This window comes from Equus caballus, chromosome 16, assembly GCF_041296265.1.
Source record: "Equus caballus isolate H_3958 breed thoroughbred chromosome 16, TB-T2T, whole genome shotgun sequence".
In the NCBI taxonomy this organism is placed as follows: domain Eukaryota; kingdom Metazoa; phylum Chordata; class Mammalia; order Perissodactyla; family Equidae; genus Equus; species Equus caballus.
The window spans coordinates 60912460-60937745 of NC_091699.1; the positions used below are offsets into that span (position 1 = coordinate 60912460).

General features: G+C 36.9%; 1 non-coding gene across 1 annotated transcript; it reads left to right on the forward strand.

Moving 5' to 3' along the window:
- The first annotated feature begins 698 nt into the window (after nucleotides 1–698).
- Nucleotides 699–805, forward strand: LOC111768513 (U6 spliceosomal RNA). The gene has a single exon (XR_002800913.1). It is a non-coding gene; the product is annotated as a U6 spliceosomal RNA (small nuclear RNA).
- The last annotated feature ends 24481 nt before the right edge of the window (nucleotides 806–25286 follow it).

A 25286-nucleotide genomic window follows, 5' to 3' on the forward strand; every position in this document is an offset into this window, starting at 1 on the left:
TGCAAGCATAAATGATTTTTACATCAAGGGTGAGAAAATTAAGAATTTCTGATTAAAATGAAAAAAAGAGCAAGATTTATGTCCCGTTTAGATGCAAGGTTGAAATATTGCTCCTTACTCACCACCTTGATCAGGCTGTTTAAGGTGGCAGAGTTAAGCTAGACCTTAAAATTTTCCTCTCCCCTAAACCTAGCGACATGAACAAGTACAAAATAAAATAGAAAACAACTCAAAGACTATTATAATTAAGCAATGGAAAGAGCTGATGACTTGAACATGAGCGAAAAATGAGTTGTAAGAATATGTACAATTTTCCTTCTATATTTTTTATGTAGAAAAGTGTTTGGTGTAGGTGAATAGTGGAGGGTTTGATGGTTTGTTGAGAAGAGGAAAATGTATTAATAAAACTGAAAATTCTCATTAAGAATCAGCAACTTAGGGGGCTGGTCCAGTGGCACAGCAATTAATTTCATGTTCCACTTCAGTGGCCTGGGGTTCACAGGTTCAAATCCTGGGTGTGGACATATGCACCACTTGTCAAGCTATGCTGTGGCAGGCATCCCACATAAAATAGAGGAAGATGGGCATGGATGTTAGCTCAGGGCCAGTCTTCCTCAGCAAAAAGAGGAGGATTGGCGGGAGATGTTAGCTCAGGGCTAATTTTCCTCAAAAAAAACAAAAAAGAATCAGCAACTCAGGTGCTCGCTTTGGCAGTACATATACTAAAATTGGAAGGATGCAGAGAAGATTAACATGGCTCCAGTGCAAAGATCACATGCAAATTCAAGAAGCATTCCATGCTTTTAAAAAGGGATAAAGGAATTAAATAGACATTTCTCTAAAGATGATATACAAGTGTCCAAAAAGTATATAACAAAATGCCCAACATTACTAATCATTAGGGAAATGTAAGTCAAAACTACAATGAGATATCACCTCACACCTATCGGTATACCTACTACAAAAAAAATCAGCACATAACAAATGTTAGTAAGGATGTGTAGAAATTGGAACTCTTGTGTACTGTTGGTGGGAATAAAAAATGGTGCGACTGCTATGGAAAACAGCATGGAGTTTCCTCAAAAAATTAAAAATAAAACTACTACATGATCTAGCAGTTCCACTTCTGTATCCAAAAGAATTGAAAGCAGGATTTTGAAGAGACATTTGTATACCGATATTCAGAGCACTATTCACGACAGCCAAGAGGTTGAAGCAACCCAATTGACATCAATGGAAGACTGAATAAACAAATGTGGTATGTACATACAACAGAATACTATTCAACCTGAAAAAAGGAAGGAAATTCTGGTACATGCTACAATATGGATGTATCTTGAAGACATTATGCTTAGTGAAATAAGCCAATCAAAAAGACAAATGGTGTATGATTCCACCTATATGAGGTGTTTAGAGCAGTCAGATTCATAGAGAGAGAACATAGAATGGTGGTTGCCAGGGGCTGATGAGAGGGGAGAATGGGGAGTCACTGTTTAATAGGTATGAAGTGTGGGTTTTACAGAATGAAAAGAGTTAGGCGGATGGGTGGTGGTGATGGTTGCATAACAGTGTGAATATTCTTGATACTTGTTAAGTAAATGTTATATCATGCATTTTTTTACCACAATAAAAAAAAATACAGAAGTATCAACAACTTGTAGAGAAGAAGAAGACAAGGTGTCAACAGATTTAGAACAGAGCTTGGGCGATTGCAGATCAGGCAGCAGAGCTAAGTACAGTTTACTTGTTAAGACCACATGGAAATGTCATGTAGATTTAAAGAATCTATCACTCCTCAGGTGGGGTAAAGTGATGAAGAATATAGAAAATTTTGCCCTCTGCAACTACTCAAATTGAAAAGACTAAAAACTGTTTTTCTTGACTTTTAAGAAAGGGCAGATACTAAACACCTGTACACAGATTCTTGTCTTCCCCTTTTCAAGTGTGTTGAGATCCAGCAGGTTGAAATTAACAAAAGGTGACAACACAGTAATTTATGATTCGACTTTCTTTTATGCTTTAAAAATAAGTTCATTTATATTCTTATCTGATACAGCATTATCTGTACCACTTTAAAGATAAACAAACTGAGGGTCAAGACACTAAAGAAATATAAGTGATAGGACTTACCAGTGGAGGACCTGACTGAGTACTCGGTACTACCACACTACGTTTCTTTTCTGTAACTCCTTTCAGAACTAATGTTCTCCATGCATCTACATGTGCTTTGGAAATGCAGAGGAAAAAAGGTGCCTAATCATGGAAGCAGTTACTTACAAACTCACTTAAACCACCTCTTTTCCACATGGCCCTCCCAGAGAGTTCACTCATTACTGTTTTTCTCAGCATTGGCTGTAGCCAAATGGCTGTGCTGCAGTAGACAAAGCCCCGCCTTGGAAAGCAAGAAGATGGGGATTCATTACCTGGTTCTGCCAAATGCCAAGTACATTGCCATAGGCAAGATGCAATCACTGCAATTAAGTTTTCTCATCTGTAAAATGATTCCGTGTACCTCATAAGCTTGTTGCAACAGTTAAATGGAGTAACAACGTGCAAGAACTCTAAACAATAAAATGCTATACAAACATAGGCTATAATTGTCACCTAAGTCCCCATAAATCTGAGAAGAAGACCATTAACCAAGAGTCAGAGAACACAAAGAACACTTTCTAAAAATCCTAAAAATAGGGTCTTTCAAAGCATTACTATTGAAATACAGTAAACATTCTTAGATTAAAATATTAACATTTTCATTTATTAATTTATTTTGAAAATAGTAGGGGAATAAGAGAGATCTTCTGCCCCAGAATACTCAGTGTTCTAGGTCTGAAATTCTCATCAGGGAAATATTTCTTTCCTTCTTCTATGCATAAGAAATTATAATTTATAATCATGAAATTTCATAGTTGACTCAATATTTTATTTATAGATAACAATTAAATAATGAAAACCTTGATTCCAAGAGATTGTGTTTTGCTTAATGCTGGAAGATCAGGGGCCAGTTTGGATTCTAATCACTTCTGTAGATGATTTTGATCAAGTTTTTCAAGGTTTATAACTTTATTTTTAAATTTTTTTGCATAAGACAACTTGTTCCTGCCTTAGTTTGGGTTCTTCACAAACAGTGCTTGAGACGTGGATTTGGGTGCAGTGCGTTTGTTTGGGAGGTAATTGCAGACCGCAGAGTGAGAAGATAGGATAATGAAACAGGAAGGGAAGAAGGCAGTGAAAGATGCATCCCTGAGCGAGATTCTATGGTAGATAACTAAAGCTCAGTCATCCTGGGGCTTATCCAAGGAACCACGCAGGATGCATCTCAAAATGATCCCTCCAAAGGGAGGAAAGTTTAGGTATTAATTCACTTACTCCTGTCTCCTGAGGGTTGAGGATTGCTCCCAAGCCACATCTGCATGCAGTCTGAATGGCTTTGTAAGGCTTTAGGGACAATCTTAAAGGTAAGAAAGCAGAGCCACCATAGCATGCACTTGTGGGGAGGAAATGGCACAGTGCACTGAAACAAGGGGGTTGACTGAATGTGGTGTAGACATAAAAATATCTCCTATGTTATTGGTTTCTATGAGGACCTAGTAAATTGATATGAACATACTTAGAACAGTGTTTGGCAAAGTGTGAACACCACAGCAACTGGGGCTTTTACTAGACTAAGAGATTTGTTTATAGACACTAATTGGCAATGCTTTTACTCTGGCCCCCTGATGCTTATTCTTTTCTTTTCTATACCTTCTCTCCTGTATTCTAGTGGTAAGTATATCTTTCCATGCCTTGCATATAAATATCTCTGTGTGAACATGATCACTCTTCCCATGCCATTAGCATTTTATAAAATTTATTATCTCATCTATGTTGTCTCATTTAAATGGCAACCCATTTGAAAAACTAGATCAAGTGCTTCATTCAATTTTGCATAATTGTGAGGACATAGAATAATTTTATGTATAGGAAGATGTTTAATAAATATTACGTATTTCAACATGGTTATAAAGTGAGTGTCTTTTACTTGCCCTCACCGTTGAGTTTTACCAGTGTTAAAAACACATGGCCTTATTACTTCAATGAAAATTCAAATTCATAGCTCCCATTAGCATTGCAGACAACTTCTGGCTGAGTTTCCCTGGATATTATTGGAAGTTCAGATCTTTTAATGAGCTTAATACGGGAAGAATTTTGGCATTCACATAAACTACTGCCCCTTTCCTGGCCTAGGGCTAGAGAGAAAATAGTCACCATTACAAACTGGTGAGATAACTTCAAAGATACTTAACTGTCAGAAAAGCCATTATCTAATACGTAATCAACAAATGCACAGTCACTTTCAGTATATTTCAATGCTAATTTTAACTTGCTGGACACAACTTTCTCTCGGTCTCCTACCACATGAAAAGATCCATCTAATTCACTTTTCTCCTTAGCTCATTGGCTTTTGAATTTTTGGATCACATCTGAGCCCATTCTTTGGAGAGATTCTCTACTTCATCAATCTACATTCACTCTGCAGCCCAGTCTTCTCTCTTGAACTTCAGACGCATGTAACTGAATATATTCTTAATATCTCCACATTTAATGCTGTGGTAGGTTATTTTAAAAAAACAACAACTGTTAGTACTTCCCCGGCTTTGCATACTTCTTTGCAATGCAGCATTGATGGTCCCATCAAGAGGCTGAATCTTCCTCTTTGTCCCATTGAATCTGAGTTGAACTTGTGACTTGATTTCACCAGTTGCATGTAGTGGAAGGGACATTGTGGAAGTTGAAAGCTGAGAACTCAAAAGACCTGCTTCTTGCTGCCCTGAAATCTCCACAGAATAAAAGCCTGTGCTAGTCTACTGAAGGACAAGACCACGTGGAGGAGAATGATCGATCCCATTTGACATACCATAGATCAATCAACCCTCAATTAATCCTCCAGCCTATTGCAGGCAGATGAGTGATACATGTGAGGCCAGCAGAACGACTCAGCTGAGCTCAGCCTGAATTGCTGACACAGAGATTCATAAGCAAATAAGACACTAAGTTGTTATTGTTTTTAATTTAATTATTTTATTGAGGTCATATTGGCTTATAACATTGAGTAATTTCAGGTGCACATTATTATATATCAGTTTCTGTATAGACTGTATCATGTTCACCATTAACAGTCTAGTTTTTATCTATCAATACATATGTGCCCCTTTAGTGTTTTGGCTCTGTCGCCCACCCTCTCCCCCTCTGGTAACCACTAATCTGTTCTCCTTATCTGTGTGTTTTTTTATCTTCCACATATGAGTGAAATCATACAGCATTTTTCTTTCTCTGTCTGGCTTATTTCTCTTAGCATAATACTCTCAGGGTCCATCCATATAGTTGCAAATAGCAACTTTTTTATGGCTGAGTAGTATTTCATTGTATCTATATACCACGTCTTCTTTACCTATTCATCTGTTGGTGGGCATTTGGGTTCCTTCCATGTGTTAGCTATTGTGAATAATGCTGCAATGAACATAGGCATGCATAAATGTCTTTGAATAGTTGATTTCACGTTCTTTGGATAAATATCCAGTAGTGAGGCAGCTGGAGCATATGGTATTTCTAGTTTTAACTTTTTGAGAAATCACCATACTGTTTTCCATAGTGGATGTTCCAGTTTGCATTCCCACCAGCAGTATATGAGGGTTCCCTTTTCTCCACATCCTCTCCAACATTTGCTATTTTTTGTTTTGTTAATTATAGCCATTCTGATGGGTGTGAGGTGCTATCTCATTGTAGTTTTGATTTGCATTTTCTGAATAATTAGCGATGTTGAACATCTTTTCATGTACCTGTTGGCCATCTGTATATCTTCTTTGGAAAAATAAGACACCAAGCTTTATAGTGGCTTGTTATGTAGTAATAGATCTCTGATACAAAGTTGAAGACATATTGCTAATTTAACACAAATAAAACTGAACCTTTGGTTTTATCCCCTGAACCTAGTACTTCAGTTTCTCCTTTATAAGCAACTTTGGTCACTTCTACCTTCTAATTCCTCAAGCCAGAAATCTTATAGGAATCCTTGCACCCTTTCTTTCCCTCGTGTCCAAACCATCAACAACTCTCATTAGCTCTTCCGTAGTACCCAAAATTGGAGCACTTCTCTCTCTTCTCCATTGCTTATATCTCCCTTCAAGGCATTATCATCTGTTGGTCAGATGATTGCAGTTAACTCCTAAATTGTTTCTTTGCTTCTGCCGTGATCCCCTGCAATCTATTTTCCTCATAGCAGTGTGAGCAATCTTTTAAATCATAAATTGTGCCAGGTTCTTTCTCTGACCAAAAATCCTTCAATGAAAACAGTTTTTGGTTCCTCAAAAGATTAAACACACGTTACTATATAACAAGGCAATTCTGCTTCTAGGTACACGTCCAAAATAATTGAAAACTCATGTTCAAACAAAAACTGTACATGAATGTTCATGGCAGCACTATTCACCATAGCCAAAAGGTAGAAACAACCCAGACGTCCATCAATAGATGAATGGAAAACAAATTGGGATATATCCATTAATGAAATATTTTTCAGCCATAAAAGGAAAAGAAGTACTAGTACATGTTAACACGTGGATGAAGTTCAAAAACAGTGTACTAAGTGAAAGAAGCCAGTCACAAAAAGTCACGTATTATAAGACTCCATTTATATGAGATATCCAGAATACGGAAATCCACAGAGGCAGAATACAGAGTGATGGTTGCTGGGGGCTGAGGGTAGGAGGGAATGGGGGAGTAACTGCTTCTTGTATTCAGGCTTTTAGGTTGGATTGATGAAAATGTTTTGGAACTAGATAGAGGTGGCAATTGCACAATATTGTAATGTACTAAAGTCGCTGAATTGTTCACTTTAAAATGGTTAATTTTAAGTGATGTGAGTGTCACTTCAATAAAATAAAATTGCTTCAGCGCCAGCCCCATGGCATAGTGGTTAAGTTTGGCATGCTCTGTTTCACAGCTGGGTTCACGGGTTTGGATCCTGGGCACAGACCTAAACCACTTGTCACTCACGTTGTGGGAGCAATCCACACACATAAAGCGGAAGAAGATTGGCACAGCTGTGAGCTCAGGGCTTATCTTTCTCAAGCTAAAAAAGAGGAAGATCAGCAACAGATGTTAGCTCAGGGCTAATCTTCCTCAGCCAAAAAAACAAAAGTAAAAAATAAAAAATTGCTTCAGTGGGTTCTCATGTCACTCAGAGAAGCAGTTAAAAACCTCCGAAAGATACACCTGTTCCTATGGGGTTTAGCCTCCACTTCGACCCTTCTTGCTCTCTCTTCTCCTGCCACTTAAGTCTCCTTGTTATTTGTTAAACATTTCCTGTATTCTCTCGTCTTAAGATTGATGCATTCCTGATTTCTTTTGTCTGGATTGCTTTTTCTCTAGATATTAATATAGCTCACTCTCTACTACCTTTAAACTATTCAGATAGAGTAGGTTATTTTTTTCTTTAATTTTGATTTTTTTCTTTTTCCTGTCTATTGGATCTGTAATAGAAGGGATGGCAGTAGTATGCATAATGCCAAAGTGTTGGTAATGCCTTGGTCCATCTGGACAATTTTTCTTCATCCTAAGTAGGTGAAAAATGATCTAAGCTGCCCAAATCTCTCAAGAAAGAGAATATGAGACCTCCAAAGACAAACTTCTACAAATTGAAGGTAAAGGTCACAAGGGAAGGCTGATTTTCTCACAAATGCTAATAATGTGCCAGATGTTTGGGATATATGTTGTTGTGGTGATGGGAGAGAGATGAATTGGGACAGGATTTTGAATATTGCATTGAGTATTTTAATTTCGTCTTACTCGGTTCCACTCTCTTAAGAAAGGCTATAAACTTTCTAGATCCTGATTACATTGTACTGTCAAACACCATGTCACCATTAAAATTTTCTTAATCCACATGAGATTTGGTTTTCTATTGTTACCCTAGAAACTCAGAAGAGCTACTGAGAATAAGCATTGGCCCCAGAGGAGTTAACATGAAATGTTTCTCCTGAAGTAAGCCAAAGATAAGTAAAGGTTTAGTATCTGCAACCCCGCCCATATTAAGCGGGGTCTTACTAGAACATACACCTGGAAACAAAAGCTGCAAATTGGTTCGAGTTGCAATGGAGAATCTATCTAACTTACAAGCAGGGAGAATCTAAATCTACCTCATAATATAGATCTCAATACCTACATTAATAGTTTTACATGCATCCTTTCTCTCTATTTTTGTTTCTCAGTCTTTTTGTCCCTCTACTGATAAAGACATTACATAAATTCCCCAAGATATTTAAATGTTTATTTGGATAAAAAACTGCTTGTTTCCACACCTTGGTAAGCATAGCAAGCATTATCAGTACGTGATTTGTGGACAGGTAGTAAACCAACTCCGAACTCAGGGAGAATGATGGTGCCTGTGCCCACAAGTCACGGTATTTATAAGGAATAGAGTCCAGTATATTCAGGGATCCTCTTTCCATCTAGGAATCTTCTTCCACCTTCAAGACAATTTACTCTGTTTGACTAGCTACCCAGACGCCAGCTCTAATTTCGAATAAGTTTGCTCTTCCCGTGTGTCCAGTTTCCACTTGATTTTTTAAAATTTCTCGACTAAAACAAAATATTTCAACTTTTGAAGTAGTTCTTGTGTATGATGGTGCTTATATAACATCCTGTATGTGGACAGAGCTTTTCTTTAAACCCAGGCCTGTGGCTCATCTGAATGCTGATCATCATATTACCAATGAGATCTCCACACAGAGAGAACAACAGCTAATTTCCCTATTCATTTGTAACCACTCATTTTGTGTGTGCATATGCAGGTTAATTTTTCATGAAAAGTGCACATTGGGCCTATTTGACAATTATTCCTTTGCTCTAAAACTCATTTGAAAGAAAAAGGAAAAAAAATCAAGCATTTAAACATATGTGTCATGAGTATAACCAGCAGCATTTTAAAGAGTTTAGCTTGTTATTGGCTTCTAAAATATATGAAAAACAACAAGTAAATTATTGGAGCAAAGAAGCAAGGACACTTTGTTACCTAACTAGCAGGCGTCTAATAAATGTTTGAATACATTTAAAAAAATTAAGGATCACTTTGGACATAACATTTAGGCATTTAATAAATATTTGATGAATGAATAAATGCAAGAATAAATGGAGTATTGCTTCAGTATGTTTCTCGTGATCAGAGACTGAGTTCTCCTGATTTCATTCTCTTCAATCATAATAACATTCTCTGTGGTATGGCTCACATTCAGAAGCCAGCAGCACATATCTATACATCCATCAGTCCACTTATTTATCCATTCATCCATTCAATCATTTATTTGTTCAGCTAATTTAGTCATTCAGCAAGTATTTATTGAGCATTGGTGATACCAAGCATTGTTCCAGGTGTTGGAAATCGAGGAGCATGGAACAAACAATGGCAGTATAGCATGTATTAAAATGAGGGAAAGTACAAAATGTATGTGATCTCATAGTAGAGGCACCTAATCTTCACTTGGTGAATCAGGTCAGACTGTCAGGAACAAGTAACATCTTAGCTCCAATCTACAAAGTGAGTATGAGTTAGCCACATGAGTAAGGGTGTTGGATGGGAAAGGACATTTCAGACAGATGAGAAGGAATAATACAGCTTTTGGCACATTGGGGAATTGATGGGAATTCACTGTTGCTATGGCACAAAAGCCAATGCTATGAGGGCTCCATGTTCAGGCTGGATTCTTTGGAACCAACTCAGGGGTTTTTGCAAAACGTTTTCTCCCTTTGTTCACATAGCATTTTATTTACACTTCAATTACAGCAGATTTTTCAATGTGTTATAATCAATAGTTCGTGCTTCTGTTTGTCTCCGCGAACAAACCTTTTTAAGTGTGGACTTTATAACAGAAATCTTGGGATCTTGGAGAAGAAAAGCATTAATGACCAGCAATTAGGATTCAAATGTGTTTACTATTACTGCTCGTATAGAATATCTCAGTTCTTAATTTCTAGACCCTCTCTTTCTGCATAGATCTTCCTAAACAGATTGTTTCCTATTGGCCTCTCTGATTTTCTCATCTGGGCTAAATGTAACCTGCTTAAAAATCCAGAACCCTATCCTGGGTACTTTAGAAACCTGGCCCATGACAAAATGTCCAGGTTTCCTCTAAGATAGGTGAGACATGCAGCTTAAGAAGGTATACTGGGTAAAAGCCTATTTCAGTTAATGCAAATTCACTCAGAGAAGGAGCTAAGAACCTGTGAGGATTTTCTAGTTAAGGATAAGAAGGCTCATGGGCACAGAAAAGCATTTGAGAGTTGGAGAAGGCGTCAAAGGCTTTGGGTGGGGCAGAGCATCTGGAATGGTTTGGGTTGATGGTGCGGTGGAGGATTGAAGGCCTGGAGTTTATACTTGGGGCAGTGAATGATGGACATTACGATGGATTAGACTCAAGCGTCTCTTGAAGTAGAGTCAATCTAAGGTTTGAGATTTGCCTCACCCAGACTGTGAGAACTGACTCTCAGAGAATCTAGAAGCTGCTCTGCCTCAGATGACCTAGCACCTAATAGTAGAATGAAAAGGAGCCTTGTGAAACTGGTGATATCTTGAATTTTCCTGTGTTTGTGTGTGGGCTTGCCAATGACTACACCATGTAGTCTAAATATCCTTAGCATGGTTTTAAAATGCCCTCAGAGGCCCTTCCCAGCTTAGCTCATTCCAGTGCTTTACTCACAAACTTTGTCACTCCATTCAGACAAAACCATTGCTTATACCCACAACAGTAATCATTTCCCTACCCTAAGCTGCTGCACTGGTAGAGTTCGCCATTCTGATTTTTTTTCGTGGACCACTTCCAATTCCACCTTCTGTAGGAAACTTTGCTCAATCTACTCTGCTCCCATAGTGCTGTGTATAACACATTGCCTTGGTTGCATTGTCATCCATACACATGATTGTTCCCAACGACTACTGTTTTTCAACTTTATCTGTTTTAACCACAAAGTTCGCTTGTACAACGTATTCCCAAAGGAATATTCAATAGTATAAGCTATTTCTTATACCTCAATAATTCAATTGCTTCCACATTTAGGGCAGCCTATTAGAATCATGGGAGTGAAAATTACGTTATTGAAAGGAAAACCTTGAATCTACTTTATATAATAGGTGAGTCATCAGTAAACTTCAGTGATTTGACAAATAATGGGAAATGCTTGTGAAATACCTCATAATTCACCAGTTAGAGGATGAGGATGCCCAGGGACAGTTACGTTTGTGTTTTGCATCCCAGGCTGGATGTAGTATCCGATACACTGTTGGAGCTTAGCACATGTATGTGGTATGAGTCTATGAATGAATGAATGAATAAATTAACTACTTGGTTAATTAACATTATATTCTCATTTGAAGCTATGCTCAAGAATACACTGAAATTTCAGGGAACCTAATGACATCTAAGTCTCCATCAACAAATGTTCTAAGTAATTAGACATCTGGTGCAAACCCCCAAAACCTTGAATTAAGAATTTGAAATCACAGCCTGCCAAGATGAGATGCCTGTATTATAGTATGTATATAGACCTGCCATGCAAGAGATACAAGGCAAAAACGCCCTTGTCTCTCTTGCTTGGTTTCATTCAGGGAAAACATAACTGTTTAGCACAGACACTGCAATTGTCATGCCAGGAGAGTTACAGGCAGTGGCTGTTTACAGAACTACTCCAAACGTCTTGAATCAAGGGCAGGTCATCAGAGGCCATGGTGAGAATTGTGACCTCTAGACCAATATGACATAGAACTTTCAGGAGAGTGAAATGTCTTCATTACTAGCAATCCCTTTGGGCTGTTCCAATTGAGATCACTGACTCCGACAAGAACTCACTTTAGTTTCTTTGAATTGAGGACAATGTCAGAGTGATGAAACCACAGATTTTACAGAGAGTGAGAACAGAATATTCTGCTCTTTGAGTCAGTCTTGGTGTGGAGCAGTGGGTGGAGAAAGAGCAAGGGTTTGGAAGCCTGTCACCTGAGTTTGTTGTCCAGCCTCACCACCTCCACGCTGTGCAACACTGGAAGTGCTACTTTCAGGTGCTGTCACTCTTCTTATTTGTGATGCCTGGATAACAATGCTGCCCTGGAGGGATGATGTGAGTGGTAGTGATAATAGTCAGTGCGTCAGACATTGAAAAGGTTTGATAGGGTAGAGTTCTTATTAACACTGAGGAAATGTTTTGGCTATATATAAATGAAGAAAAATATATAGTGCATTCTCTTTGAGAAGTGATGAGTTTTCAACAGCAGATACTTGAAATACTTGAACTGGGTCATCAGAATACCCTTTGGCCTCATGAGTGAAATGCAAGAGATTTCTGAAGGCCCACCAAGTTGCTCTGTCAGGTTAAGTCATTGCAGTCGCATCCTAGTTTTCCCACGCAACAGCAAGTCTTCATGATTCACTTGATGAGTGAGTCCTCTGGAGTGTGAAATCATCACTGCTTGCTCTATCCCTTTGCTCCCTTTCAAATTTGGGAATTTTATATTTTTATGTTCATTAGTATTTATCTGCATCAACTCCATCAAAAATTTTTGAGTGCCTTCGTCTCACTCATCTTCAGGCTCCTTTGTGTCCATTTCTGCTTTCTCTTTCCCACAACCCAGCTGTGAATCTACAGTTCTCAGGGTGCAATGTCTCTCATGCTGCTTATTGATTAGATGAGAAAAGTCACCGACTGCTCTTTCCAGCACTGAGAGAATTTTAGGATAGTTGAGAGTAGGGGGAAAAAAATGTAGTGATCTCTTTCATCAATACTGCTGTCACATTGTTGGACTTTGGTCTCATTTGATTGTCGAGATGTTGCATAAGTTTTATAGCTAAGATCCTTGACTTCTTGAAAAATCTTGTCCCCTCCCCTTTTAAGCAAAACTCTCCTTAGAGATTTATAGTCCTGCTTTGATCCTTTTGCCTCTGTGGTTTTTGTACATTTTCCCTGACTTTAAGAGGATAACACCATTTTAAAATCTTTTAAACACTTCATTATTTTGATAATCAAAAATAATAAAGCCTTTAAACAAAATAGAAGCAATGCTAGCTCATAGTGAGCTCCATTAGTCATTTATATAGTTTGCCATATATTGTCATCATTCATGATGATCTTTAACCTATTTCCAAAACTATGAGTAAATCATTTTTCTTTGAGTCACTCTGACTAATTTTCCATGCACACTTGGGTGACTCACCAAATCAGAAGTGATCCTAATATCCAAATGTTTAACTTTTGCTATTTTCCCTTCAATTTCTTTTGTGGGTTTGTGATCACAAAGCTTTGAATTCATATGACCTGCTGTATTGTTATTGAAGGCACTCTGCCAGTTTCCCATTCTTAATATTGTTCAAGGGTATTAAATGCTACACTTTACTGGTGGTCATCTTCCTGGGCAGAAGTTTCCAATAGCTTTCAAGAGTCTGTTTTCTCCAAATTCCCCCAATATGTTAAAATGCTTTCATTTTCTAAGAACAAATTTGCATGAGTCAGTAAACATGCTGGCCAATCCCCTAAATAACTCAGGGTGGTGTGGGTCTTCCAGTGACTGCCAAGTAAGGAATTCCCTTATCTTCTTGTTGGCTAAAGCAATTTTTGCAATGTCTTCATTACTGCCTAATTGTCTATATTTTTTTGCTTCATTTCTCTTGTTAAAGGCAGATTTAAAAAATGAGTTCAATAACTCAGCCATTTTAGAGTCATCATTAATTTTATGCCCTTCCTCATTCATTAGTGGACCTATTTTCTTGTGGCTTTCTTTTCCCTCTGGGTTTTTAAAAAACTTCTTCTCATTTATTTTAACCCTTTATCACATTCCCTCATGACCGTCAGGATGTCTTCCTTAGCAACACAAGTAACATCCCAGTGGAAAATTTATTTGGTTCTCTGGGTTCCTCATCATCCTTGAAATAAATGCTTTTATTTTTTTCTCTGAAAATGCTTTTATTTTTTCTCTGTCTCTATTAGTGACAGAACTTTTAAAATCTTCTTATTCAGAGGAAATTTATAGGTAATTTCTTTAAAAGAATGCTAAAAAATTCTGTCTTCTACAGGAAGGCATCATTAATATCTTTGAATGAAAATTAAAACATACTACCTAAAAGCCTAAAAAAATTGATTTTTTTGGTAAAGGTTTTTCTCTTCATCACACATTAAATTCCTGTAGCTCAAAAACCCTCCCACCTCCAGTCTGGGCTTAGTCTCATCTTAGCAGTCCATAATTCTCCAGAATTCAATAAAAGCCATGACATCATTTCTTGTCCCCCTATGACGTGTGCAGTTTTCCATACTTTAAGATAGTTTTATAATAAATAAAAATGTGAATATTAAAATTAAAATTATGTTGGGGCTGGCCCCGTGCATGAGTAGTTAAGTTCATGCACTCCGCTGCGGTGGCCCAGGGTTTCCCTGGTTCAGATCCTGGGCGTGGACATGGCACCACTCGTCAGGCCACGTTGAGGTAGCGTCCCATATGTCACAACTAGAAGGACCTGCAACTAAGATATACAACTATGTACCAGGAGGGATTTGGAGAGATAAAGCAAAAAAAAAAAAAAAAAGTTTGGCCACAGTTGTTAGCTCAGGTGTCAATCTAAAAAAAAAAAAAAAAAAATTAAATTAAAATTATGCAAAATATGCTCTTGTAATCTGATTGAATACAAATTAGGAGTTCAGCTCAGTACTTTTATCTGTATTTTTGACTTTCTGAGAGTACATCCTAAGTTGAGCAGTTTTTATATTCACCATGGTCTTACCTGAGGGCTCAGTAGCAGGTTCCTGCGCACACGTCCACTTTAGTATGTTTCATTCTTTTAAAATGTCATTTGCTTCCAGTTCTTCCCCTCATTCAAGCTAAAATTGGTTGTTTCTATGCCACTACCAGCACAATAACATGAAAAAGAAATGAAACTGAAATTAGCTTGACCTGGATTTGCATTCAAACTGTTCCATTTCTCGGTGGAAGCTCTAGAGCAGTTTACATAAAGTTTATGAGCTTCAGTCTCATCTGTAACATGGGAATTATTAGTGTCCAGCCACAATAAAGGGTGTTGTGAAGCTTAAGCAACATAATCACGCAGCATATCTAGAAGAATGTATTGTACTTAGTAGGTATTTGAGAAATATTAGCTATTCTCTTTATCTCTTGCTGTGGTTGTTATTTTGTCGGGTGATTTTGTGTATTTCATGTGCTTTAACCTTTTGTATTTTGGGGGGACAGTTGAATATTGAAATAATAATGAAGGAGGTGCAGCATACAGAAAAATGTGGTTTGTCTTTGTCATTAATCTGTCAATCATGGGTCACTGAGACATCAAATTGAAAGCTCCAAAAGTTCTTAGAAATAATGTAGTACAATTCCCTCATTTTCTAGAAGAGGACAAACACCTAAAACCCCCACACTCCTCCAGCCTAACTATCATCTCTAACTTCTGATTGAATTCTGGATAGAACCAGCAGGGAGCAAGAATAGGAGAAGGGTTTCTAGGCCAGTAAAAGCCTTAAGTTGGTGAGAAGACTGCTACAGTCTTCTCCAATCATTATTATAGAAATCTATTCCAATGAGACATTAATACTTTTCACAGATAATTGAATGAGTCACAAATATTCTGTAACCGTAATCTGAAACAGCTTTTCCCATCGTTCGTTTCAGGGAACAACATTTCTACAAGAAGTTACACACAGAGAAATCGCCGTCCGTAACTACAAAACTTTGGAAATGCTGAACTGAAGGAAGTCACATGAGTTTGTTCCTGACAGACTTTCAGAAAGCTGTGAACATCTTAGCACCGTGCCTGTGCGTGTGGGCATGAAAGTACGTGTGCTAGGGGTGCTGCGGGACTACGTTGTGCACAAATTTAATTCACCATAAACTGTTTAAGAAGAAGAATAATTGTCGTTTTGTCTGCACAACTCTAAACATTTTCCTGTCAGTGGACCATTACAGTAAAGAAAGAAAAATCAATGAAATAGAGGCTTTGACATGAACACAAACAAGAACAAATAGAAGTTTTGAACAGGTTTTTAGACTTTTCAACTAGAGATTTTGGTATCATGAAGAAACTGTCACTGTCATCTTAAAACAATCAGACTATATTGAACTTTTAAAAATCCATCTACAATAATGTGAAGCTAAAGCTTTCACCTTTAAGCTCTTGACATTTATGGAACAAAATGGCGCAGCTGTAATGAAACACACTGATGGTTTCATGTGATGTGGGGAAGCGTCATTAGTTTATGGTAACAAGGGGTGGCTGTCAGGCTTTTCCTGAACTGATACGGTGAAGTCTAATTAGTCATATAACTGTTTTATTTTCCTTGGTAATGAGCATATGCCAAAGGGCTTATTCCAAAAAGCTAGGTTTTTTAGAAATCTAAAAAATACATCAAATATGAAATGCAGTTGTTACAAAATTTCTTCTCCAAGATACATGTTGATTTTTCACACCATAGAGCATAATTTAAAAAGTTTTAAATTCAGCATGTTTTTTTTTTTTAATTTTTCGAGGTCTAGAAAACTCTCATGACGTAACTTATATTACCTGCTACATGCCTCTTCCTTTTCAGTCATGGATATTCATAAATGTAATATGAACTGCTGTACATTTCTGCTAATACCCAGCAAATGCTATGTATTCAACAGGAACTTTTAAAATACCCAGCAACTGGATTTCTCATCGTTAGTAGATGGATGAGTAAGTGGTAGGTATTGCCAGGTTTCAAATTATCTACATTCTTATAAGTGTTTAATATTCTGCCTCCACAAATAAAGGGATACAGTATTAAATTCCTCTTTGGCAGCTCTTTTCTGAGGACGAGTCTGATTCTTTCACCCCTTTTTACCAGGACCTAATTTCTATTCTTTTCAACAGTTCCCCTGACCTCCTGCACACTCTCTTGCACTGCAGAGTTTCAGTGAGCTGCTGATCTCCCAGTCTCCGTACATTAAAGATGCATTTATACTTTTTTTTTACAGTGCTCTGAACATAATTACAAAAGCTTTGAATCCAGAATCAAAAACGGACGGTTTGATCATATAAAAGCTAATTTCTGAAAACCACTACACACAGAGATTCAAAGTCAAAGGAAGGACAAATTTAGAACTCTTCAGGTGCAGCCAGGAAAAAAACATTTTCTAAGCAGACCCATGGAAAGGTTTATCAAGTGCAGCAATTGGGGACTCTGGCATCATCTACCTATTATTTTCTAAGCCCATCCAAGTCCTTTCATTCAGTCTGCTGAGTTTTTTCATTGTAAGTAACTAATTTTCCTTTTTTATTTAATAACAGCCTCTTTCAATTTCCCTTTGCAATTAAAGTATATGATTAGTCATTTGATTGTGAAAATTCTTTGAAAAGTGATATAGGACAATACTTTGCAGCCATTTTTAAGAAAGAAAAGATAAGTCTAGAGTCAAAAAGCAAGTATGGAGTTTTCTTACTACTCTTTATGAACATTTCCAATGTGGTAATCTTGCCTTTTGGGTGCAGATTCAACTCTAATAGCTGCAAGGAGGGTAACGGTGCTGTGTTTGTTCCCTAAACTGCATTGGATTTCCCTTTAAACTCCAAACAGCAAACTTTTGTACCCTTACTGCAGATGAGAGAAACTCTGCTTGAAGATCTTTTTCCTACCATCCCTTCACCTGATGACTCACGTGACTCTTTTAACACTTAGTTCTGTTATCACTTCTCATGGGAACATTTCTCTCACTTTTTGGTAAGATCAGAGGCCACTTTTGTTTTTTAACATAGTCCCTGGGCTGCCCATTACCAAACCAGCTCAAATAACATTAGCTTCAATTATTTCCTTGTCTGTTTCTCCATTCAGTTCTGAGATTTTCAAATACATACCTGGTATCTTTTATCCCAACCCCTTAACATCAATTTCTCATATAATTGAAACTCAGTACATAATTCTTTTTTTTTTGAGTAAGATTAGCCCTGACCTACCGTCTGCCGCCAGTCCTCCTCTTTTTGCTGAGGAAGATTGGCCTTGAGCTAACATCCGTGTTCATCTTCCTCTGCTTTATATGTGGGATGCTGCCACAGCATGGCTTGATAAGCAGTGCATAGGTCTGTACCCAGGATCCAAATCTGTGAACCCTGGGCTGCTGGAGCAGAACATGTACTTTTAACCACTATGCAACTGGGCTGGCCCCCTCAGTACATAATTTTTGAGTGAAGGGGATGTCCCAAAACCAGACAGTGAAAAAGATGGCACTGGGAACCAGTTCTTCACACAGCCAATCCAAGTTAATTGTGAAAGTTGAAGAAAAAATATATCACATAGAACAGTATTTAGGAGCGATTTTGAAGAAATAAAATATATGTCCAAATTCAAAAACTAAAGAAAGAATTCTCTCACTGTTATTCATAAGCTAAAGCACTGGAAAATGATATAAAGGAATGTCTAAATTACAGCTTAATAAATAAGAATTTTCTCTCTCTGAATTCCTCTATTCATGGGTGGAGCCCTCCAAAATGCCACATGAACTAGATTCAGTGTCTTCCAGCTTTTCATTTGGTCAACAAATATATATCTAGTATTTATGTAGTAGGCTTACAGTAAAAGTTGTACACATAAACCAGTGCATGCTTATAGTTTTCAGTTTCATAGAAGAAGTAAAATATGAACAAAAATTTTAGTAATAATTCAGGATAAAAGTCTGTAGAACATACAAGGATGGCACAAAGAAAGGAATCATTAATATTATTAGAGTCAAGGAGGGAGAAGAAGAAATCCTTTGTAGAGGAAATAATGGTTGAATTGAGATCCTAAACATAAGGTCACTAACAGACATATGGGGAAGGGAATTCTTAGTAATGTGGCACAGACATAGAGGGAGCCTGAAATGTGCTGTACAAAAGTCCAGTTGAACACAAATTAAAAACACAGTTCTTCCCCAATCTCTATTTTTGTCTTGTATTTTGGTGAAAAAATTAGTGCCAATTTTCATATAAATATGAATATAGCTTTCAATTGTATGGTAGGTAGAAATTTCAAATAGACCCCTAATGATATTCCTTCCTAATTCACAGAACTTGTGAATATGGTGAGATATTATTTCTGTGAGTATATTGTAATACTATGATATTAGGTAGTACAAGTAACTTTGAGATAAGGAGCTCATCTGGGTAGACCTGATGTAAACATATCAACATCCCAAAGCACAGAGCTTTTTCTGGCTGAAGACAGAAGATGTCAGAGAGATTCAAAGCATGAGAAGGACTTGTCTTGCTGTTGGCTTAAAAATGGAGGGGTTTTGTGAAAAAGAATACAGGTGGCCCAAGTTGCTAAGAGAAGTCCCCAGGTGACAAACAAGGACCTCAGTCCTATAACCACAAGGAACTGAATTCAGCCAAAAACCTGAGTGAGATCATGAAAGTAAATTCTTCACTGGAGCATCCTGGTAAGAGACTAGCCCAGTTGAAACATTAATTTTGGCCCTGTGACACCCTAAGCAGACAGCCCAGTCAAGCCCACCTGGATTCTGGCCTACAAAATTGTGAGCTCATAAATGAGTGTTGTTTTTATTTCACAGGTTTTTGGCAATTTATTATAACACGATAAAAAGGGATACAGATTTACTATCTCATTTTTTTAAAAAATAAGAAAATATTAAGTATTCAAAAAATGTTGATTAGGCTAATCAAGAAAAAAATAGAGAGGACACAAATTACTAATATCAGAAATAAAAGCAGGACATTACTACAGATCCTGTGGACACTAAAAGGATAATAAAGGAATACTATGAATAACTCTATGCTCACACATTTGATACCTTGGTGAAATAGAATAATTGCTTGAAAGATGCAATGCCAAAACTCACACAAGAAGAAATAGAAAATCTGAATAGGACTACATCTATTAAAGAAATTGAATCAATAATTAATAACCATTCAGATGAGAAAGCCTGGACCACATGGGTTCACCAGGGAATTCTATCAAACATTCAAGGAAGAAATTATACCAATTCTCTACAATTTCTTTCAGAGGATGCAAGCAAAGAGAATACTTCTTAACTTATTCTGTGATGCCAGCATTACCCTACTATCAAAACTAGGGAAAGACATTACAAAAAGGATAACTACAGACTCAGTACCTCTCTTAGAAATAGATGCAAAAGTCCTCAAAAAATATTATCAAATTGAATATAAAAATGTATAAATAAATTATACACCATGACCAAGTGGGATTTATCCCAGGTATGCATTGCTGGTTCAACATTTGAAAATCAATTAATGTAGTCCTCACATAACAGGCTAAAAAGAAAAATCACATCATCATATCAATAGATGCAGAAACAGTATTTGATAAAATCCAACACCCATTCATGATAAAAACAATCAGGAAACTAGGAATAGAGGGAAACCTCTTTTGAATAAAGACAATGTACAAAAATCCACAGTTAACATCATATTTAACAGTGAGAAACTCTACACTTTCCCACTAAGATAAGGTACAATGAAAGAAAGTCCTGTATCACCACTCCTTTTCAACATTATACCAGAAGGTCTAGCTAATTAATAACACAAGAAAAGAAAGTAAAAGTTTGGGAAGGAAGAAACAAAAATATCTTTGCTCACAAATGACATGATTGCCTATTTAGAGAATTCAAAAAAAAACAATAAAAAAGGTCTGGAACTAATCAATGATTATGACGAGGTTGTAGAATAAAAGGTTAATATACAAAAGTCAATCACTTTCCTTTATACCAGAAATGAACCACTGGAATTTGAAATTAAAGGCACAATACCATTTACACTGGCATCCCCAAAAATGAAATACTTAGGTATAAATCTAACAAAATATGTACATGATCTGTATGAGGAAAACTACAAAACTCTGATGAATAAAATGAAAGAGGAACTAATTGGAGAGATATTCCAGATTCATGGATAAAAGACTTAATATAGTCAAGATGTCAGTCCCTTCTAAATTTATCTATAGGTTCAATGCAATCCCAATAAAAATCCCAGCAAGTTATTTTACGCTAACTGAGAAACTGATTATAAAGTTTATATGCAGAGCTGAAAGACCCAGAATAGTCAATACTATATTGAAAGAGAAAAACAAAGTTAGAGGACTGATGCTATCAGACTGCAGGAGGTACTCTAAAGCTATAGTAATCAATACAATGCGGTATAGGCAAAAAATCCAGACAAATAGATCGGTGGAACAGAATAGAGAACCCAGAAATAGGTCCCCATAAATATAGTCAACTGATCTTTGGCAAAGGAGCAAAAGCATTACAATGGAACAAAGATAGTCTTTTCAACAAATGGTGCTGGAACATCTGGACAGCCATGAAAATACCAAAAATTTGAATGTAAACAGAGACCTTACACTCTTCACAAAAATTAATTCAAAATGGATCTTAGACCTAAATGTAAAACACAAAACTCTAAAACTCCTAGAAGATACTACAAGGGAAAACCTAGCTGATCTTGGGTAGGATGATGCCTTTTTAGATACAACACCAAAGACACAATCCATGAAAGAAATAATTGTTAAGCAGCATTTCATTAAAATTAAAACATTCTGTTCTGTGAAAGACAGTATTGGTAGAACAAGAAGACTGCCACAGAGTAGGAAAAATATGCAAAGACACATCTGAAAAAGAACTGTTATTCAAAATATACAAAGAACTTTTAAAACTCAACAATACTAAAACAAACAACCCTGTTAAAAACTGGCTCAAAGATCTTAACAGACACCTCAACAAAGAAGACATACAGAATGCAAATAAGCATGTGAACAGATGCTCTTCACCATAGGTCATCATGGAAACGCAAGTTAAAAGAACAGTGAGATACCACTATACACCTATTAGAATGGCCAAAAGCCAAAACACTGACAATGCCAAATGCTGGCAAGGATGTGGAACAACAGGAACTCTCATTCACTGCTGGTGGGAATGTAAAATGCTACAACAATTCGGAAGACAGTTTGGTGGTTTTTATAAAACTAAATATACTCTTACCATGAGAAATTGCACTCCTGGGTATTTCCCCAAAGTAGTTGAAAACTTATGTTCACACAAAAATCTTCACTTGAATGTTTCTAGCAGCTTTATTCACAATCGCCAAAACTTAGACACAACCAAGATGTCCTTTAGTAGGTGAATGGATAAACCAACTGTGGTACATCCACACAATGGAGTATTATTCAGCACTAAACAGAAATGACTGTTAAGCCATGAAAAGACACAGAGAAACCTTAAATGCATATTATTATGTGAAAGAAGCCAATGTGAAAAGACTACTTACTGTATGATTCTAACTATATGACATTCTGGAAAAGGCAAAACTATGGAGACAGTAAAAAGATCTTCAAAGTTCTCCAAAAGTGGTTGGTAGGCATTGGTGCAGTGGGACGGGAATAATAGGTACAGCACAGAGTATTTTAGAGAAGTGAAAATACTCTGCGTGATGCTATAATGACATGACAGATTCATATCCTTGTATATTTGTCTAAGCCCACAGAATGCACACCAGTCCATAATGTAAACTACGGACTTTGGATAATTATCATGTGTCAATGTAGGTTCATCAGTTGTAACAAAGGTACCATTCTGATGGGGCTTATTCATAATGAAAAAGGCTATGCACATGTGGGTCAAGGGCTATATGGGCAACTTCTGTACCTTCCCCTCAATTTTGCTGTGAACTAAATCTATTCTACAAAATAAAATCTTATAAAAACTTTAATGAAGAAAGAAATATTGGTTATATTATTGAGAGAGTTGAGGGAATGTAGTAGATACTCTAGTTGCCTCACCCAACATCCATTCCTCTTCTCCTTGGTGAAATAACTGAATCTGTTTAGTTTGGCAATATGTCCATCCAAAACACTCCTTACTCAGTCCTTGCAGCTACATGTGACCATGTGACCAAGTTTTGGCCAACTATATTTAAACAGAAGTGTTATTCTGGAATGTCTTCCTAAAGGTATGGGCTATGTACTTTTTTATCCTTTTCTCCTTTCTGCTGCATGGCTTCCTGCAATATGATACGATGGCTTAAGCTCATCCTGCACCATAAGGTGATAGAGTTACCTACTGATACATTATAAAATACCCCAAAACTTAGTGATTTAAAAAATAAATATTTAATTATATCTCCAAATTCTGTGGCTCAGATGATCCTTTTGTTCCATAGAGCATCTTGTGAGTTCTCTCACTGAAATTTAGCTGGAGGGCAGAGCTGGTCTGCAAGCACCATGACAGCTTATTCTCATTTTGGGCACTTTGAGAAGAGTGGCTAAAGGTTGAACCCAGTTGGGCCCCTCTCTTTCTCCATGGTCTCAGATCCTGTCTGTATGATCTCTCCAGTAGGGTACTTGGATTTGTTACATGACAGCTCAGGTCTCTAAGAGCAAATATTTCAAGAAGGACGAAGCAGAAACTGACAGTACCTTGAGGCATGGGCCTAGAAATTGGCACAGTGTCACTTCTGCCATATTCTATTAATCAAGGCAGTCACACATCCTGCCAGATTCAAGGAGCAGGGACATAAGCCTCATTGTTCACTGGGAGAACTGCAAGTAATTTGTGCCATCTTTAATCTGCCATAGATGACCTAAGAATGGCAAAGAGAGGAGCTGGGAAGAGCCTGGGTCCCTGACAAAATAAAGCTTCTAGATTAGCCCTATGTTGCTTACCTCTGAATTTATTTTATGTTACATTGAAATAAATGTCTACCTGTTTTAAGCAAGGATAGTTGGATTTCTGATATATAGAGAACAGAAACTGATTCTTAGAACTGCAATATAAATTTTGTAGAGATGAGGAGAACAGAATCACGGCAATTTACTTAGTATGTCTAACGTTTGTCTTCCACGGCCTTTTATCATAGCATATCTCATGATAACAAATATTCCATTTTACTTGGAATATCTGACCTGCATCTTTCTTCTGATTAATATGTAAGTTATGTAATTTTGGAATTCATCTGCTCTATTCATTTTAAATACCTTTAGAGATGATGTATCAACAGTTGCTGTATTTATCTAAAAAAGTCAATTTTCATAAACAATAAAATGTGAAATGAAAAGCAAAGAGCTTGAAAGAAGAAAAGAAGGTGTAAAATCTGTTGAAATACACATTCAGCTGGGAGGAAATGTTTGCATTGGCAGCCTGTACTTCCCATCTCTCCTGATAAAAATCCTGGCTGTGTTTTATGTATGGTAAGTTGTCATGGTGATGGGCAGAGAACCTGAAATCAATGCAGCAATGGGAGGTTTTAGTTTGTTTATTTGTTTCTTTATTTTACTTATCATTGTTTTACTTCATCACAATGCATTCTGAAGCAACATTCTGCCACATAGCATTTTTTATACATTCATACCCTTACTCATTCAAATTCCTATGCATTCCCACTCCCATGCACACCCAGACTCATGCTCAAATTCTCCCAATCGCATCCTAAGATGTGATCCTAAGATGTGTATTTCACAAAATTCTTTGAGTGCATCCACGTGAACTCTCATTCTTGTACACATTCTCACATTTCTGCACTCTTGGCTTTATTCAGTCCTTTGCAAACTTATTCTCACAAATTCATGCTCTTGACTAAGGACACATTCAGCTATATGTTCATCAATTGCACACACACTTCTTGACACAATTTTTGACAAGATGAATGCGTTTTCTCAAGTTTCTGTAAGCCCAACTATCCTCTGTCTCCTCTACTTCAGACTAAAAGGACATGTCACTTGAAAAAGAAGGAGCTAGAGGTAGATAATTTGTGATGATGCTAAAGAACTCATGTTTCCAAACTCCTTGCTTGCATGAATCCCTTTCAAGGCTCTGGTTGGGGCCCTGGCAATGTGGTCACATGTGTGTTCAAGGTTTTTGAAAAATTTCAAAAATAAGATGTTTTAATTGAATTGCTTAAGATCACTGTCTCTTCACACTTTGCCACATGTTGAATGTGGTTGAGTAGCTCTCTGGACATTATTGGAATCCATTTCAGAAAAAGCTTACTTAGGATTATACTGTCTTAAGTGGAATATGGAAAAATGGTGAACATTCCAATAAAAAACACTGAAAAATTATACACTCTGATTTGAACTTATGAAGATTAGCTTCTTTTCTCATCTTTAATTAATAATCCAAAAAAGAAAAGATTCAGATAAAAATGGATTATGAAGTAAGACCATTAAAGCAATGAAATTACAAATATTTTAGTACAGTCAGAAAATGTGACCCCCCTGAAATGATTAGATCATATAAAAGTAGGAGTTCTTTA